The sequence below is a fragment of the Strigops habroptila genome, chromosome 7 (genome assembly GCF_004027225.2).
Source record: "Strigops habroptila isolate Jane chromosome 7, bStrHab1.2.pri, whole genome shotgun sequence".
Lineage (NCBI taxonomy): Eukaryota > Metazoa > Chordata > Aves > Psittaciformes > Psittacidae > Strigops > Strigops habroptila.
Window position 1 is genome coordinate 23,562,496 of NC_044283.2, and position 17,881 is coordinate 23,580,376.

General features: G+C 41.6%; 1 protein-coding gene across 5 annotated transcripts in view; it reads left to right on the forward strand.

Annotated features, from left to right (window-relative positions):
* Positions 1–1,346: 1,346 nt before the first annotated feature.
* Positions 1,347–17,881, forward strand: part of C7H4orf19 (chromosome 7 C4orf19 homolog) — a 43,541-nt gene continuing 27,006 nt past the window's right edge. For 3 of the 5 annotated variants that reach the window (XM_030492222.1, XM_030492217.1, XM_030492219.1), the window contains exon 1: positions 1,362–1,570. The gene's annotated coding sequence lies outside the window, so the exon portion shown is untranslated. Of the gene's footprint in view, positions 1,571–17,881 lie in introns of all 5 variants that reach the window. The other 2 variants (XR_003992270.1, XM_030492223.1) reach the window with 2 other exon arrangements.

Consider the following 17,881-nt stretch of genomic DNA (forward strand, 5'->3'; position numbering starts at 1 on the left):
GCCCTTACGTTATGACATAACTCTCTGCTTAAAATAAGCACATCCATAGCAGCTTTTATTAATTTGCTTGCTGGCATGCGATGCTCGAGTCCCCGGTGCGGGGCCCAGCAGCACGGGGCTGAGGTTGGGGGGCGCGGCTGAGTCCCTGCCCCGCCCCGAGCCCTCCTCAGCCCACTGCCGAACTGAGTTTGACAGTCTCATCACCGAATCACAGAATGGTTTGGGTTGGAAAGGACCTCTGGAGATCACCCAGTCCAACCCCCTGCCAAGGCAGGGCTGCCCAGAGCAGGTTACACAGTAACGCATCCAGGCGGGTTTCGAACGTTTCCAAGAGAGGGAGACTCCACAACTTCCCTGGGCAGCCTGTTACAGTGCTCACTGCAGCGCATACCAGGGGAAGCGTAAGAGAGGAAACCCAACCCGCTGCTTTAGAGGGATTTTAGGCGGATACTTTGCATGAGAAAAGGCAAGCAGGGCTCCAGCACGCTCCTTCCACTGGGAAGACAGGGATGCAATCCCCCCCCCCAGGCAGGGAGGCAACCCTAAACCCAGCATTATTCAGGGCGAGAACAGCACACCTACTCGTACAGCAGCTGAACCTCGTATATCTGCTGCTATGAGGCTTAACACGACAAAGAAAGAAGAGATTTAGCAGGACATTTCCAAAGTACTATCAGTAGGCTGTGTCAGCGCTGCTGGGGACCCCCGGCTGTGACCCATGCAGTTAGGTGACGCAATGTCAGTGCCAGTTCTTTCCGGGAGGCTGGGGTTTTTACACAGTTTCCAGGTACATCGATATATGTTAAAGATTAAAGCTGGGAACACCTGACCCAGCTGCTTGCAGATATTGCCTAAATTAAATCTCTCGTCCTGCACAGGGAACACTCTCCTAACTGGATTGTGGCAGCGGAACTTCTTTCATATCACATTTAGAAACAACACAACCAAACCAAAACGATTCCAGGAAAGTCAGCAACTTTCACAGGTAAACCTGATGCAATGCCTGCAAATATACCTTAGAGCCAAGTTCCTTTACAGAGCATTACCCAAAACAGTGGGGATTAAACGTCAGTGCCAAACAAAATGTAACAGAGGAACTTTCTGCCAAATCCCTCCAGCACCGTTTGTGATATGGGGAGATTTAATTTTAAGAACATGCAAATGAGAGCACTCATACACTGGCGGGCTCAGACTTTGTTGTGGTCGTTGTAAGCGACTGTCCCGGAAGAAAAGGAACTATTTGGCACGTGTTCTTCCTCTTCTCCTTCTTCTAACCCTGACCAGACGCCGGTGAGCTCTATCAGGCTTTTACCCAGCTTGCAGGTAAAGGGTTACAGATTCTAGGAAGTATTAAATGCAAACTTTAAAGGATTTTATTTTCATCTACAGTCACATGATGCCTTAATACCCAATGACACCAACTACAGTGTCTCATTAAGAGGTCATGCAAACTCCCAAGCTAAACAAGGCATTCTTACATATTTAACATTCAAATGCAGAAGCCAAGCTAAGCCATGGAAGATTGTAATCAGAAAAAAGCTACACTTCCTGATCCACACAAAAGCTGCAGGTAGGAAAAGTTCTTCTTCCTTTAAACTTGTAACATCGTGCTTTCAAGAGAAACTGTTTAGAGAGCATATTTTGTACTCTCTTTTTTAGCTTTCAAAATAATCTAATAGTTTTATCCTGAAAATATCTGCTCTCACTTGTTCCACCTGTTGTAGAGCCGGTGTTGTTCTTATACTCAGAAACACACTCGGCTCAGCAGAAATCCAAACAAAACATTTTTTAAAGCCAAATTTATATAAAAGTAGTATTTTTAAGATTTCTTAGTTCTTGAAGTGGTTGTGTTAGAGTTTGTGGGGCAAAGGGGGAGTTAACATGTCTTTGATGTCTGCAGTGAAGGGATTTAGAACTCTTCTGACTTTACTTATATTATGAATTGCACATTGTTTCAGTCACTTCAACCCAAGTGTATTTTAATGGATGTGGCTTCCTCACTGAACGTAAAGGATTTCTGATTTCTCCGCCTAGAATTTGGTGCATTTAAAAGAAAAAATCTTACAAAAGCAAATGAAAGGCAGATGGGGAGGACTGCAGTGCTCCATAAAAGGAGAAAAAAATACAAAACAAGGAGTAAGAGGAAAGTCAGTTGAAACCCAGTTAATCAAGAATTTAAATTGCATTCAAGCATAGCCATTTTCACATGCAGTGATAAAGTTTCACTGAGAATTGCTGCCAATATTGCAGGACTTCATGGTTTTGTCTTTGTGTGGAAGGATTTTTCCAGGGTACAGCATTAGCATTTTTATCACAAAGATCTTTTTCTCATCACAGTTTTTCTTTAAACTGTAATTGTTTTCAGTGTTCTAAATACTCAGCATTTTAATCCCTTTAGAGGAATGTATTTAGAGACATTCTACATTCTATAGAGCTACAGAATCTATATTGACTGAAAGATACATAAGATGTCCACCCCCTGAGGATTCCCCCTGCACAAAAGCAGCAGTGTTGATTGTTTTATTCCTGCAATGGTTGGGTGGCGATTGTAAGCAATGTATTTTTTTCCTCAGTTTATTGTATAAAACCCATCTCTTTTTTTTCTTCCCATGTAACACTGGGTGATCCTAAGAAGTAGAGAATAGCAATACCTACAGCAACTAGCTTCAGATAAGCTCTCAATTTTCTTTGCAAAAAAAAAAAAAAAAAAAAGGGGGGGGGGTTTGGTTATTACCAGTACTTAAAAATATATTTGAGAAAATTTGAACCCAAAGAAGTTTACCAGTAGCACTTCAAAAAATTAATATTGTCATTCACTTTCAGGGTGCCTATCTCAAAACATAGTAGGTGTAATGTTGAGGAGGGCCAAGACCCGAGTCTGGCCTAGTATGTTCAGCCTGAGACATCAAACATCTTTTTATCAAATTGTACCGTAGCCCTGATGCCGCAGCAGAGGCACAACCACTCTGGTGGGAACACATCAAGAAGCCACTACACTTTAAAAGATCTGTTCTAAATTTACTATAACTGACCTCTGAACTTAAATACTTTACAAAAATCTATTTAGAAACTCTTGTAGATAAGGGGCTTATTTGCTAAGCTAAATTTAAATCTCAGGGGAGCAACAGGAACGCACCCACTCCCAAATAAACAGCCAACCTTTTAGACAGGCTTTCCCTGAGGAGGAACGTTGTACCTGACATGCTAGAACAGCCTGCCATGGCCAGCCCCTTTTCGGAAATGTTTGTACAAATTGGGTGTGTCGTGGTAAACCAGCACTTAGTAACTCAGTAGTTATATCTGTCGAACGTTAATTACACAAGGAATTGTTGTAGGGTGGAAGGTAGAATGGATACTGAAGTTACTCTGTGACCAGACAGACTGGACGTTGAATGAGAGGGAGCCGTAACTCCTTTCCTAAAGGAATACAAATGAAGCATTTGCTGTCTAGCACTCTAGTAGTTCAGATGGTTTATTATACCCATGATTTCACTGATTCCTTACAAAAGGAATTTGTACTGCTGTAATTATTACCTTTTCTAATTAAACAAATCAACCTATTCTGCTGCTTTTTCACATGAATCTAGAGTCAAATGTAGTGTTGTTTCATGGGGAAGACACAAATCAAACACTTCCTGCTCATAAACAAGGAAAGAGAGAGGTTCTTGGAAACTGAGATTATTGTAAACGTAAGAAATATTTTTTCACTCTGATTTTAGGGGAAGTCCAGCAAACATAAAAATCAAAACACTACCAGAAGTTTGGAACAGTTTTCTCTTTACCCCAAAACCAGAGCTAAAACAAGCATTGATCAAAAGCCTTTCAAAAGGCTTGCAAAGCTTAGGAAACTCATACCAGATTGAAGGCTAATACTGAAAATCACCAACCCATTGATTTTTGCACAGCTCTAGGTAGGTGGGCAGACAGCACAATCTCCAAGTGAAGAGAACTGTGGCTTCCTTGGAACACCTGGTTGAAAGTGGTCACTGTGCAAGGTTAACACGTGTGAGTGCTGAGGGCCTTAACCACACCATTGTTTCTATCTGATCTCAAGGAAACAAACTTACTTAAAAGTATTTGCTCTTAGGCTTTACTGAATGAAAGCCAAGGAAAGGCTTTCTTCACGTCTTTCAGGAAGGGATGGTCTTTTGCTCTGTTTGCACAGTATCTAGTTAAACATGGCCTCAGTATTGTCTACATTTTTCACTGATACCGTTTCACAAAAGACTTGGGGTGGGGGAGGCTCAACACAGGCAATGCACTGAAACATGATGAAATGTACTCAGGCAATAAAAGTTTGTTTGGAACTTAAAATTCCTCCTTCAGACTCTGTTTATCTGAGGATTATATATGGTCACCTATCAGCAGAGCATGCCCATGATTTCCACACAACACAGTTGTTGTCGGGAGGGCACAGCTAACACAGAGCAGGAGGCCAAATCCACACTGCTCATGTCAGAGAAGTAATGGCAAAACTTCATGCCCAAGCAGCGGATATCATTGATTTTTGCTGAGCTACAGAAGAGTGCTGGCAAGCAGGACGTATTGCTAAGGAGAACAGGCAGAAAACATGATGTAATTTTACTTATTGAAAGTTTGATACCAAAATGAACAAAATAAATGAGCTTTGGTAGAAAGGTCAAAAGGGATTATTGGAAAGGGGAAAAAAAGGAAGCAATTTGCCTGTGAGCTCTCCTCTAAGTCACTTTTACTTAGACATTTGAAGGAACTTTAAAATTTTATTGAGACGAGTACCTTGTTTGGAAACTAAACATTTAATTACTTACAGCAGGAAGCAGAGAAGAAAAAGGCCCAAGTTTTCTTTTTTGTGTGACGTTTTTCTGTCTGCAATTTTTAGACAAGTTTATTTAACTTCCTTTTTTTCACTTCAACCACAGATGTTTGCTGCAAAGCCACAGATGCTTTCTGGTTATATTTCTGGTTGAGTATTCTAATTCACATAAGTCACTTTTCCATTTGGGAGAGCAAGGAGTAAGCCATCTCCTTGGGGCTTATTTTTTTAGCGTTACCAACTGGGCCTGGCTCAACTTTGCATCATTTCCCAGCTATTTAATATAGTCATATATTTCTATTCAAGAGCAGTTAATTCTCTGATTTTATGTAAAAAAGGTTTTCCTTGCTATAGCAGGAAAGCTGCTTTTCTGAAAGAGCTGAGTAACAAGGATAAGAGTATCCTATGTCAAGGGTACCACACATCCGGTGACTGAAAACCTTTTCAACTTGAAGTCCACCCTGGGAATTTTTCATACTGGCTTCAGTGGGAACAGGATCAAATCCTCACACTGTCAACAGAGGCCAGGAGAAAAAGAAATAGCCCAATGCCGGCGCTACCCAGCACACTGCTGCCAGCAGAAACCACAGCCATTCGAACAGTTTCGCCTGTGCTGGACAGAAGCTCTCCAGACTGTTTCAAAACAGATTATTTCACTTCAGCCCCATCTCTCATGTTCCGGACAGGGACATCTGGATGCTAAGGCACTTTGCCCAGGCCGATTGGCATTAATGTCTACATATGATACACTGATGCAGAGTCATCTGAAAGCAGCTTCCAGGCAGGAGAGGCAGGGAGTGTCCCAAATAAGCCAGATACAGCCACATTCCCACAGTCCTGAGGACCTGCCAAGCTGTGGGTCTGTTTATCCTCTGACTGCCTACCCTGCCCTCTGTATTTATTGCAATGACCATATTTATTGAGAGGGCTGTATTTATTACACTCACTTCCCCCTTCATCCCACTGTTTTACCAGCAGTAGGTTTGGGAGTGCCCAACTTTATCTGCCTTATTAAGCACGTGAGCTTTGTGCAACAGCCTAGGATGCAGAAAGCACCACCTATGCACTGACACAGCCACCCAACAATTTCCTCCTGCCCCTTCGGGGCTGTGTGCTCCCTCATACAGCTGCGCTGGTACAGTCGGGGCCCCCACCAAACCCGAGGTTTGGGCAGCGGGCCAGGGCAGATGCCAGTGCAGCTCCCAGATCCAGGTCAGCAGCCTAAGCCAGCCCTCCAGCTCCTTTGCTTGCTGCCCAGCTAGCAAATCCGCACTGCTCCGCTCTACAGGCAGTGTCTTTACCCCCAAAAAAGAAGTGTTATCAGATCTTACTCCTCTTACGGAATTCAAGCTTGATAGCTATTGCATTTGCATGATTTTAGCACTACAAATATCCACAGAGCTATTCTTCTCATCTGCTTCTGATCTACTCATAGTAAAAGAAATGTAAGTCTCGGGCAAATTCAGGCTTTTGAAGTAAGCTGGCAGTCTTGTTCACTTACAGCTCAGTGGAAAACAAGCAATTACTGTCAGCTGTCAGGAACCCGAATAAAGCTTTGTTAAGGGCCCCTCTGTCTCTATTTTTGGTTTGGGTGTGGCATGGAAAAAACAATATTTACTATCTCAATGGCTGTGCCCTTTGTGTGTTTGTTTTCGTATTCCCTTTCCCCATGTGAATTTAGCAGATGTTGCACGGCTTGATATCAGCCCTGCATTTCTGTTGTCAGTACGTCTATGTCTCCTCTGAACATTAATAATGAATAGTCAATGTCTGTGCAGCAAAGATAATCAACCATTTCGGAGGAAAATGTGGATAAAAACCAGAAATACCATAAGATTTCATTTGCAATGCAAATGAAACAAAAGCAAGAATCATCAGTCCTGAACTGAAGACCTCCAGAGGCCTGAGAAGCTACAGCCACGTACAATGTCCAATTGCTGTCCTTAACATCTCTTTTCAAGTTAAAATCACTTGGGAATATTTTCCATTGCTTTGGATGAATGCACACATTGCTAAAAGGCTAGTCCATATTTACCAATATACACTAAAAACTAATGTGAAGTGCAATTTCCCGAGTTCAATTATCCAGTTAATTACCTTCCATAAAAACATGCGCATTCACTTCATGTTTATATAAAGAACAAATACACAGCTTTGATAATGAGCAGCTGATCCATAAAAAACCCAAAAAAACCCCAAAGACAGTTTAAGAAAACAGAGCAAAGCCAAGGACAAAGAACTAGATGCTAGGGGAAGGCCAGCTTGCTGCTTTCCCAGCCAATACCAGAACCCAGTATTCATAAGACTACAGCCTTAGCTTTGTTTCATTTCTTTACCATCCTTCCACAATAAAGCTTTACAGGGACACCACTGAAATCAATGTGGCTGGACTTCCCCCTGGAAGGAGTGAGAGCACACCTAGTTAGCTCGGAGCACACATTGTTACCCACAGCTTGCCCCTGGGAGAAGCACTCAGCTAAATCAACACCATGGCTCTGTGCAGCAGGCAGAATCTGAATCCCAGTCTCCCAAATGCTCTAAGAGCCAAATCTGCCTCTAGAGACTAACACCCTTTAAAAATCCTACTCAGTGTCAGCAACTCTCTTGTCATGGGACATTATGTCAGCCTGGACAATAAATAAAGTTCTAACACACAGGCAGCAAGTATTTGCTGTATAATAGAGCTACCCGAGACACACCATTTATATCCAGGGCATCAACTCTTTGCAAAAGGAGTTCTGCTGGAAATGTCAGCCTGTTGTTAGCATACAGCATCATGAGCAACTCCACTGCTGAAACACAGTCCAGCAAGTCAGACTTAATAGTGCAATATTCATTGATAATTTTGGTGAATGCAGTCCCTTCTTTTGCGCAGGATTAAAAGAAAGAGAAGGAAAAAAAACCAAAACAAAACACAAAAACCCGCAAAACAACAAGGATTACTAAACAGGCTTGATGCCAGACAACACTAAGTCTTTTAAGGCAATGAACACTTTTCTATAGCTTTCAAGTATTGTTCTACTGAGAGAGTGAAAAAACTTGCAAACACAATCAAGATAAGCAATCCAATAATACTACAGAAATGCAGCTGTATTTCACTGCTATCTCAGCATTGCCATATCTTAGCCACATGTGGACCTTTTTAATGCAACGGTCAATACTCTGGATCGGCCTTGTTCTAAGCAATAATTATTGTAATTATAACATAAGAACTCTTTGCTCTTGTTCATGAAATCGTTGCGTCTAATCATTCCCTTAGCCACCCATCATCACTCAATGTCTGTGAAAGAAATTGGTTTTAAATAACCAAATGGAAAAGCTCACCCGCACTTTAAACAGCTCTAGATTAAATTATCTCTATGCTTTACACATTAATCTAAGTGCTGCATTTAAAAGAAAAACCCTTTGAATCAAAAGAAGTAATGTAAAAGAAAAAGTCAAATCACATAAAAGGGTCTTTGTTAAGGTATTGTATCAGAGTCTTTTCTTGAAGATTTTTGAGTGTGACTTTTAGTGTTTTCTGTATTTTTCTGTTTTAAAAGTTTCTTTATCCATTTTCACAGTACCTTGTAACTATGGCCAAAATAATCCTCTGCTTTTCTACTCTCCACCGTCCATTCTTCATATGAAATGTTCAGGAACAATGAGGTAAAAAAAATGCATCCCAGTATGTTTCCCACACTTGTTATGTAGGAATAGTATAGTGTAGGGGGAGCATCTTGAAGACACACAAACAAAAACAAAAACAAGTGAAGGAAAAAGAAATGCAGCAGGCATATTAATATCTTGCAGGCTATGCCTGATCTGAGAGCTGATACAGATATAACCTGATAAAGAAATTGACTTACATAGCTTACACAGTTTTGGAAGAATTCTTATGTTTATTGTATGTATCTGATCGTTCTCAAACATACCAATAGCTGAGTCTAAGTAGTTCTACTTACAGGCTACAAGTTCATCTCAGAAATAACTGCTTGAGCCAGGCACACCACAGCCTTACCATTCACAGATATACCAGATTCTAAGCTTTTGGTGCCCCTACATGCTAGGCACTCATCCAAACTGTGAACCACCAATATCTGACCTAACTAACAATATTACCCTTTTGCTCACAAAATACACCAACTCTGCCCCCAAATGCTTCTGCCAAGGAAAGGATCTTCTTCAGGTGACCCAACACAAGCTGTATTATTTGTATTTCATGTCATGATCCAATTAAAAAGCAACAAGGATAAAGAATAATGATGAAAGTGATAAAATTGATTTCCATACAGGACAACTGGGTAAGGAAAGTTTGAGTTTGAGGTTTGTTTTTTTAAGATGAGCAAAGTCAGATTTTTCTTTCAAGCCAACTGACTCATCTGCACCAAATATATTGTTCTACAGGCTTTACATTTAGTTCTCCCACTCCATTCTTCTGTATATGCCTTAGCCCAAACACTGTCTGTCCTATGCACAGCCTTCTATTTCTTAGATCTGCTAGCAGCTATAAATTTGGGCAGGAGGATGAGTTGTTAATTCATGGTGTCTTTCATGTCCCTTCAGTCTTGCCAGGAACATAAAAGTTTTGGCTGAACAATGAATTCATAGCATGCGCTTTGTGGGTCATGCCTACGTCTCTGTGTAGGATTCACTTTGGGCTAGCAGTAACAAACCATGGATGTAACTCTTGCAAACTTAAGCTATTTATAAACAGGCTTCAGTATCTTTTCCTTCAGTTTACAATCCAGTTTGAAGATCCAGTTATAACCTGAAATCTTGCTAAAACACACACAAAATACATTTTATTTTTCTTGTATCTACCTCAATTTCCTGTGAAACAGTGAAACCCACATTGGCTCTTTTCCCTGTGGGTTCTGTTTGCCCTTCGAGCAGCTAAATTTTCATGTTTTCCCCAACAAACCTGTTGAGTTGCTTTACCCTGTTAAGCTGCCACACATGTTAAAGTGCCTTTGTCACACAATTTTGAAGTCCATGAAGCACTGATTCTTCCAATCTTATGATTTTTTTTTTCCGTTCTCTGTATCACTGCAGCTTGATTCAAAAAGAGAAATCTGCAAAAAATTGTTTCATAAGGCCAGTGCTTGAGATGAGCCCCAGAAGCAAGGCTTATCGCAAAGCTGTGGGTTGTACTGTTGTAACAGCTGCATTAAATGAGTATTTGTTAGGATAAAGTAAGCCTGACTGAATTTCTCTAAAATACGTTTAGGACAGATAATCCAGCAGTGGTATGCCTTCTGTGCTACAGGGCTTGTATTGTTCAGTATCATGCCATGAAAGAGCCTAGATTTGTATGTTCTATTCTTGACATGAAATAAAGTTAATCATAGACTAAGATTTCTTTGTTCAGTAAACCAGATTTTTTTCTGGCCTGTTCAGTTCTACTTTATCTCACATTCCTACAGCCTGCAATATTCTTCTGTCCGCAGAGCTCACTGTGCAGTGCAGTGCTAATGCAGTCGAACAGCTCACCTAGATACTGGCATAAATTCTCTGACCCAAGGACTGAGTCCATCAAGAGCCACCTGTTTTCTAGGTTTGGCCTTCTGTTTCCCAATCTGTGCAAGTCTCTATTGTTACTCTGCAGGATTTGTACTTTATTCAGGTTGTTTTGGTTTTCCTCATCTCCATGGCATCCCCGGTAAGGAGCATAATATACAAAGATATCGTAAAAAAGTCTTTTGTACTCCAGGAGATATACAGGGTTTTTTTGAACAAGGCTCTGGAAACTTTGTGAAAGAAACTACATAAGTAAATATGCTACCGCCCAGGAAAAGCCATGCTCCCTCTCCCAAGCAAATGCAAAGATTAACTCAGTCAAGCCCTGCAGATTCTGGAGTCCTTCATCCTCAAAACTTCTTCATCACACAGCTCTAGCAGCTCATTTGACAGAAGGAAAATTAAGCTTAAATTGGCAAAAACCCCATTCATTTATGCCAAGAAAATCCCACACAATTTGGAATTAATCAATAGCACAGAAATCCCCTCCCACCTACCACATGGAGCCCAGTCTCCAAAAATCTGCAGTCTCTCTCTCTAGGGTGGTATTTCAAACAAGCCTGTTTGCTGAACTAGCTTCACCTTCCTCCCATGCTACCTTCCCACAAGGAGAAATCTTTTGCTACTTCTTTCCCATGGAAAAAATAACACACCTATGTGGTAAATGAAGGCTAAAGCATTATAAAGCCTTGAAATGCCTGACTGGAGAAAATCTCATGGAGCCAATACACTTTTCTCCCAGTAAGAAACACTGTATTTCTAGTCCAGCAGAAAGCAACACAAACGCCACTTAGCACTTGGGTCAATGAGCCCTTTTGAAAGGCCTGATAACAAAGGTGTGACTGAAACAGAGCTTGGGCTTCACCTTTTTACTTTCTCCAGGCATTTCTTTTGCTTTCCATGAGGCCTGAAGATCTCTATGAAAGCAAAGATCGCAATTGATTGCCACAAAAGCTTTCCTTGAATGGCTTTTTTGAAGCATCCTGGTGATATGCCTGGAAGATTCAGAGGTGTTCGTTATTCACAGTGTGCAATTACCCAGCTCCCATTATACTTCAGGGCTTTTGCCCCCTCCCCTCCTGCAGTATTTCCCCGTATAAAAAGGCTGTAGGTGCTTTGCCTCTGAGTTACCTCAATTTTTTTGCAGTATTTCCTTGTTTGTTTTACAGCAGCATCTACAGGCACCAGAAGTGATAAAAGCCTCATTGCTCTGGCTGTCACCAAGACACTTAATAAGACACACCCTAGTCCAACATTTATAGATTACCTAGGCAGTACCAGGCTGAACCTAGACTTCTGGCATCTGCTCAGTTTAGGGAGAATAAGAAATCATAACCCAATCCCATCTTGCTTATTAGTAAAGAATACACTATCCCTGAGAAATCAACGCCCTGGGTTTTAATCCCTTTGGATGTAGGAGTCACTTAATGAAAGGTATGAAATCCCAGGTGATGGGTGGCATCAGGAGGTTATTGCACAATGTCTGGTGCCCATTGCCTTCTGTGGCTTTGACAGCAGTGGGTTCTAGTGTCTGCCCTGTGCATGAGGTGGGCTCAGAGTAAACCCAGAGCAGCAGGGACTCTTAAAGGTCAATAAAACACCAGGTTTGTGAACCTTAAGTTGCTTTGGACAATGTGGCTTTCTAGCTGCCTTGATCAGACAGAAGAGACCTGCCCCAACCATGCTGCTGCCAAGCCCAGGACTTTAGACAGCTACATAGGTTCAGCAGAACAAAATTCTACACATAATAGGCACTAATATCCCACACAACCCTAGGCAGGACCTTTGTGAATTGTTCTGTGTGATGAGGCACTTTGCTGCTGGAGCAATGGATCACTCCTGCAGCCCACCCACCACTGGGGCAATGGAGAGCATAGGCAGGCAGCGCCAGCAGGAAAACACGGACTGCTGGGTGTTAGTCAGGCCTCTTAATAACTGAGCTGTCCTCCCCATTCATTGCTCCACCCAAACCATGCAGCTAATTCCCCTAATATTAATGTTTGCCACCTCTTTCTCTCTTCTTAGGCTTTGCCTATGGAGACATCCTTTCCCTAAGCGTGAGTTCCAAAGTTTTCACACTTCTGCCATGTATGTAAAACTTTCTATCATCTGAAAAAGAAATTAAAAAAAAATAGAGTATCAGGGGATCTTTCAAAATAGCTTGAGGTAGCCAAGCTTTGTATGTTTTGTACATGTGCAATGTATTCCTTTCCAGAGGCAACAACAGTGACGAGTTTCCACTCCCCCCTCCCCACAAAGGCTGCAGCAGAGCTAGTGTTTTAAGACAATGCCACACCAGTGCAGGCACTGCAATTTAAACAGCAGGCTTGTTTTGCAAACTCCTTTGTTGGTTTCTCGCTATTAAACACCACCTGAATAAGGACACTTGTTGATTGGAGGAAGAAAGGAGGAAATCAGCAGAGAACTGCCTCTCTGTCCTCTTGCCTTTTGGGAAAAATTTGTCGCCCATTGCTGGGGGCCACCAGGTGCTGCACTTGGAGCCAACTGCCTGAGGACAATGCAATGGTTTCACTGAGTGTTAAGGTCTCTAGTTCACAGGCTCTCACCTTATGGGCTTGGACTAAGCTCTAGCCACAGCAGACTGGGTGTGTTTTCTCATTACTTTTGTTCATTGTGAATGTGCAAATTCAGTTTTTCCTTTTGAATACATACACAGAGAATAGGTGAGAAAAGGGCCATCTCTTGGCAGTAGTTCAGCATCACAGGAATTTAGTTGTTACAGGAAAGCACACCACAAATCACTCATAAGTCACTTCAGATGGAAGAAAGTTTTGTTACAGAGAAAATAAAGATATAAGCTTGGTACATTTAAAAAATTTCAAGAGGTAATATGCCAGATAACACAGTATGAAAAAGCCTTCTTTTCTGTAACGGACAAAAATATCTTATTCCTTCAGACCTCTTCCTCACCTCATCACAATGAGCCTTGTAGACTGAAACTTGATCAGATAGCAGAACGTTTAGAAAAGCACCAACTACGTTTTTATGCAGATTTACCAGCCCATCCTAGCTGAAATGAATTCTGGTGTCTTTTTGACACAAACAAGGCAGGATTTGATAGAATCTAGCAGTTATCTGGGTCTCCATCAGCAACAAAACCACTTTCCTGTCGCTTCAGCATCTCATCTTACCAGCACTGTGATCCAAACCAGCAAAGCAGCTCAGTTCTTTGGATGTCAAACTGGCAGCCTAACAAGGAGCACAAAACCTAAGCCCTGATGTTCTTTCCCAGGGGTACAATAACCCCACAGCTCTCTCAATTAGGGAAAGACCATCACAAAGATCAGCCTATAAAGTTAAGGGGGAAATTGTCTTTTCACAGAGAATTTTAAAAAGCAACCACAAAAAAAAAAAAAAGTGTGTTTTCTCAACCAGAACAAAGCTATATTTTCTGTGGCTTCTGTAAACCAGACTTACCATTCCATACTCAGCCTTATTACAACATACTATTTGAAAAAAATGCATATAATAAACGTGAATGTCTTTAGATGTCAAAATGTGGGGCAAGTATGGTATAAATCACCCCAACAAAAGACCTAGAACACTGCCATGCAAGGGACAGGACAGACCCTTGTGGGGTCCGGTGTCTCCAGTCCATACAGATGTTCCACCACTAGGACCTGAGAAACAAACAGCTGAGGGGGGAAAAGTCCTTATTATTGGGGATAATACTAATTTTTACTTCCCATAGATCACTTAGGCCCTTAACTAGAGGTGATTTGTAAAAGAAAAGCATTGCATTAATACCGGCTTTGGGATGGGTAATGGAGGTCCAGGATTTTAAGTGTAAGTGATTTAAACATTAAAAAAACCCAAGATTTTGCCAAACTGTGAGAATCAAATCACATGACTGAAGGACTTAGATTAGCCATATCTGATTATACTGCAGAAAAAGGAAGCCTTTGCTATAGACTTAACCATCCTCAGCAACTCCAAAATTTAAGTAAAGCTCATTCAAGATGCGGTACATAGCATTTGTTAGTGTAAAATCAAAGGGAATACTAATTAACGGTAACCTTTGCATTGCCTCTTTAAAATCCCAGGAATACATACAAATTACACTAGTTATTTAATTTAAACCTACAACAGAAAATAAATACCTGAATTTGAGGCCGCCTTTGCAGATGAAGTGATCAAAGACTGCAAACAGTAAGGGTGTCTCTCACCATTTAAAACTATCCCTTTGTTTGCATCCCTACGTATGCAGATTGCGAGTAAATACCAACACCTGGCAAACCCCAGGGAAGCCAGTCTCACACCAGGGCACTGCAGGGGTCTCTCAGCTCGGGAGATGTGAGAATCCAGCCTGGATAAAATACTGCAGTGGCACAGCTTCAGCTGCAAAACCATTGCTCAGAGCAGCTTATGGAAAGACCAATGTGTACTACACACACAGCTCTAAAGAAAAAAAATGTGTTGCGCTGGTGCAGTTAAATTGAAGCAATTTTGTACATGAGAATGATGCGCTGATTTAAAATTGGTTTATCTTGATTAGTTTACTCTTGCTCCATAACAGTGCCATTTCTGTGGGCAAACAAGGCTTCAGTCTTAAATAGATGCTTGGACTGTCAGTCTCACAGGATTAGCAATTTAAAATTAAAGAATAGGTTGCAAGAAAAAGTAATTTCATGCTTCGAAAATAATTTTTATTTATTTCAAATGCTTGGAACCTAGAACCATCACTCCATAATCTTATCCAAATGTTGACGTCGTCACTGCATTTTAAAGTAGCTTTTAATTCAGTTAAATAAAGAGAACAGATGCTGCTGAGGAAATGCCCAGTAAGAATTTCTATTTCTAGATAAAACTGCTTTAAATGCATAACCAATTCCTCTAACTGTGGGATGTGATGCACACGACTGGGTTTATAGGTGTTTAGTGAGAGTTTCGTGCCATTTACTACGTCACTGCGAGCAGTCAGCACAAAGATAATGATACAAATATAGAAGAGTGGGCCTACAACCTTCACTTCTTCTGATTAACAAAGTATATAAATAGCATAAGTCATACCCAGTAACATTTGCTCTGGGCTGTAACAGCGTTTACTTTTCTTCTAAAAAGTTTTATCTGCCCAAATCAAAAGAAAAGTCCTTTTTCAGTTTTCTTAGCTCAGATGAGCATACACACAAGGCAACCACTCAGGGAACATTTCCTATATTTGAATTCTGTCAATTAAAGGTTCTGTAACCCAAGTCCCATCCAGGCCATAACATGATCTTAAGAAACTTACATTTTATCAGTGTGGAAATCTGTGGCAGAAAGAGAAGAAATAAAAATTAGGTCAGTCTAATTGAACTGCAGTAGCTTATCTGAAAAACACCTTTGCTACCCACTTTGAAAGGGCACTAGAGACCACGTTAGGGGAATGTTTTCATTTTCAAAAATCACCTTCTTCATTACTGCCTGCTTTTCTAAGACTTCCAAAATCTTCATCTTTGCTACTGCCTGTTTTGCTCAGAGGACTCACTGCTGATACATCCTCCTTTATTTTGCTTTTATTTTGCAGGAGGATGAAAATATTGCTAGCATTAAAGCTAGAACTTTCAAACAGACCAGGAGAGGCTAGCTTCAGCAGGATTTTATGTGCCTTTTAGGCCCTTATGGGCACATTAAGGTTTATCAAAAACGTCTTTGTTTCTCACCCAAAGAAGCTACCCTACTGCAGTCAGGTCTTGGTCTGGTTTACACAGTGTGCTGCCCATGCAGGAAGCAGGAGAAGAGGGTAGAGCTGTTGACTCCTTTGGCAATGGGGCTTTCTGGCCTTTGGGGACAGCTCTACACCTCCCTCACGCATGTTTAGCAACTTCAGGAAAACCAGTAAGCCTCGGGTAAGCCTCATTAACACTTTACCTCACTGACACCAGCTCCAGCCTTGGCTCTCCAGCGCTAGGTGCTCTGAGAGAGATGCAGATACCAGGAAGCTATCAGCCGAGCTCCCCTGCACTGCAACCCCCATCCCCTAGATGCCACAGAGGTGTTCAAACTGTGGGTACAAATATTTCATAACAAATATATGTGTCACTTTGAGCATATATTGGTTACACTGATTACTGATGTAAGATGAGTTACATAAATGTAAGCGAACTATAAGATACGGATCCATCCATTTGTTCCACTCAATATCGTACTTCCCAAGGAAGAGGAATCCTGGCTTCACCCTCTCAAAAAAAAATCATTTTCAAAAGGAGGATGTACCCTACCAAAAGCAGGAGAAAGAGGCAACAGCCACTGTGACTCACTGATCTTTCTAATTAGAGGAATGCACACTATTAAAAACTAACTTGTATAGTTCACAGCTTTCCACACACCAACCACAGCAAGTGGGAATATATATATATATCTGCACATAGCAGAAGTGATGGGGAAAACCTGCTCCAAAGCCAGTGTTTCCTAGCACTGAATATTCAAAATGTCATCTGAAGCACCTCTATTCCACACTGGTTCATTCTTTAATTGTGTCAGTGCAATATTCATACAATTATGTACTATAATCATAGAATGATATGGGTTGGAAGGGACCTTAAAGATCATCTAGTTCCAAGCCCCCTGCCATGGGCAGAGACACCTTCCACTAGACCAGGTTGCTCCAAGCCCCATCCAACCTGGCCTTGAACACTGCCAGGGATGGAGCAGCCACAACTTTTCAGTGCAATCTGTTCCAGTGTCTCACACCCTCATAGTAAAGATTTTTTTCCTTATATCTAACCTAAATCTACTCTCTGTCAGTTTAAAGCCACTGCCCTTTGTCCTTTCCCTACATGCCTTTGTAAAAAGTCTTTCTCCAGCTTCCTTGTAGCCCCTTGTGGTCCCCTTTAGGTACTGGAAGGCTTCTCTAAGGTCTCCTCAGAGCTTTCTCTTCGCTAGGCTGAACAAACCCAACTCTCTCAGCCTGTCTTCATAGGAGAGAAGCTAGAGCCCTCTGATCATCTTCACGGCATCCACTCTAACAGGTCCATGTCCTCATTGTGTTGGGGGTCCCAGAGTTGGATGCAGGACTGCAGGTGAGGTCTGACAAGAGCAGAGGGGGAGAATCATCTCCGTCGACCTGCTGGTCACGCTTCTCTTGATGCAGCCCAGCATATGGTTGGCTTTCTGGGCTGCAAGCCCACACAGCCAGCTCATGTTGAGCTTCTCATCAACCAACACCCCCAAGTCTTTCTCCTCAGGGCTTCTCTCAATAGATTCTCTACCCAGCCTGTTAGTTGTGCTTGGGATTGCCACGACCCACGCTGGGGCACTTGGAACTATAATGAACGAGTCCCACTCTGAAGTTGGGGCTGGATGTGTTATCCAACTATATCAGTGAATGCTAAGCAGATTGGGATTCTTTCAACCACACATCTATGTAATGACAATTATTTCAAATGCTGCAATAGAAGAGTCATGTTCAACTAATTACAGCTCAGAACATTTCGCTACTACATCTACTGGAAAAGAAATACCGGTCCTCAAAGTTCCTCAATTTTTATACCCTTCAGCAAAATACATTTTTTACCTTTACTAGCACAATCTTTACTATTTAGCCATTTATAAAAGTTAGTTTTTAACTGAATCTCTAATCTTCTGACT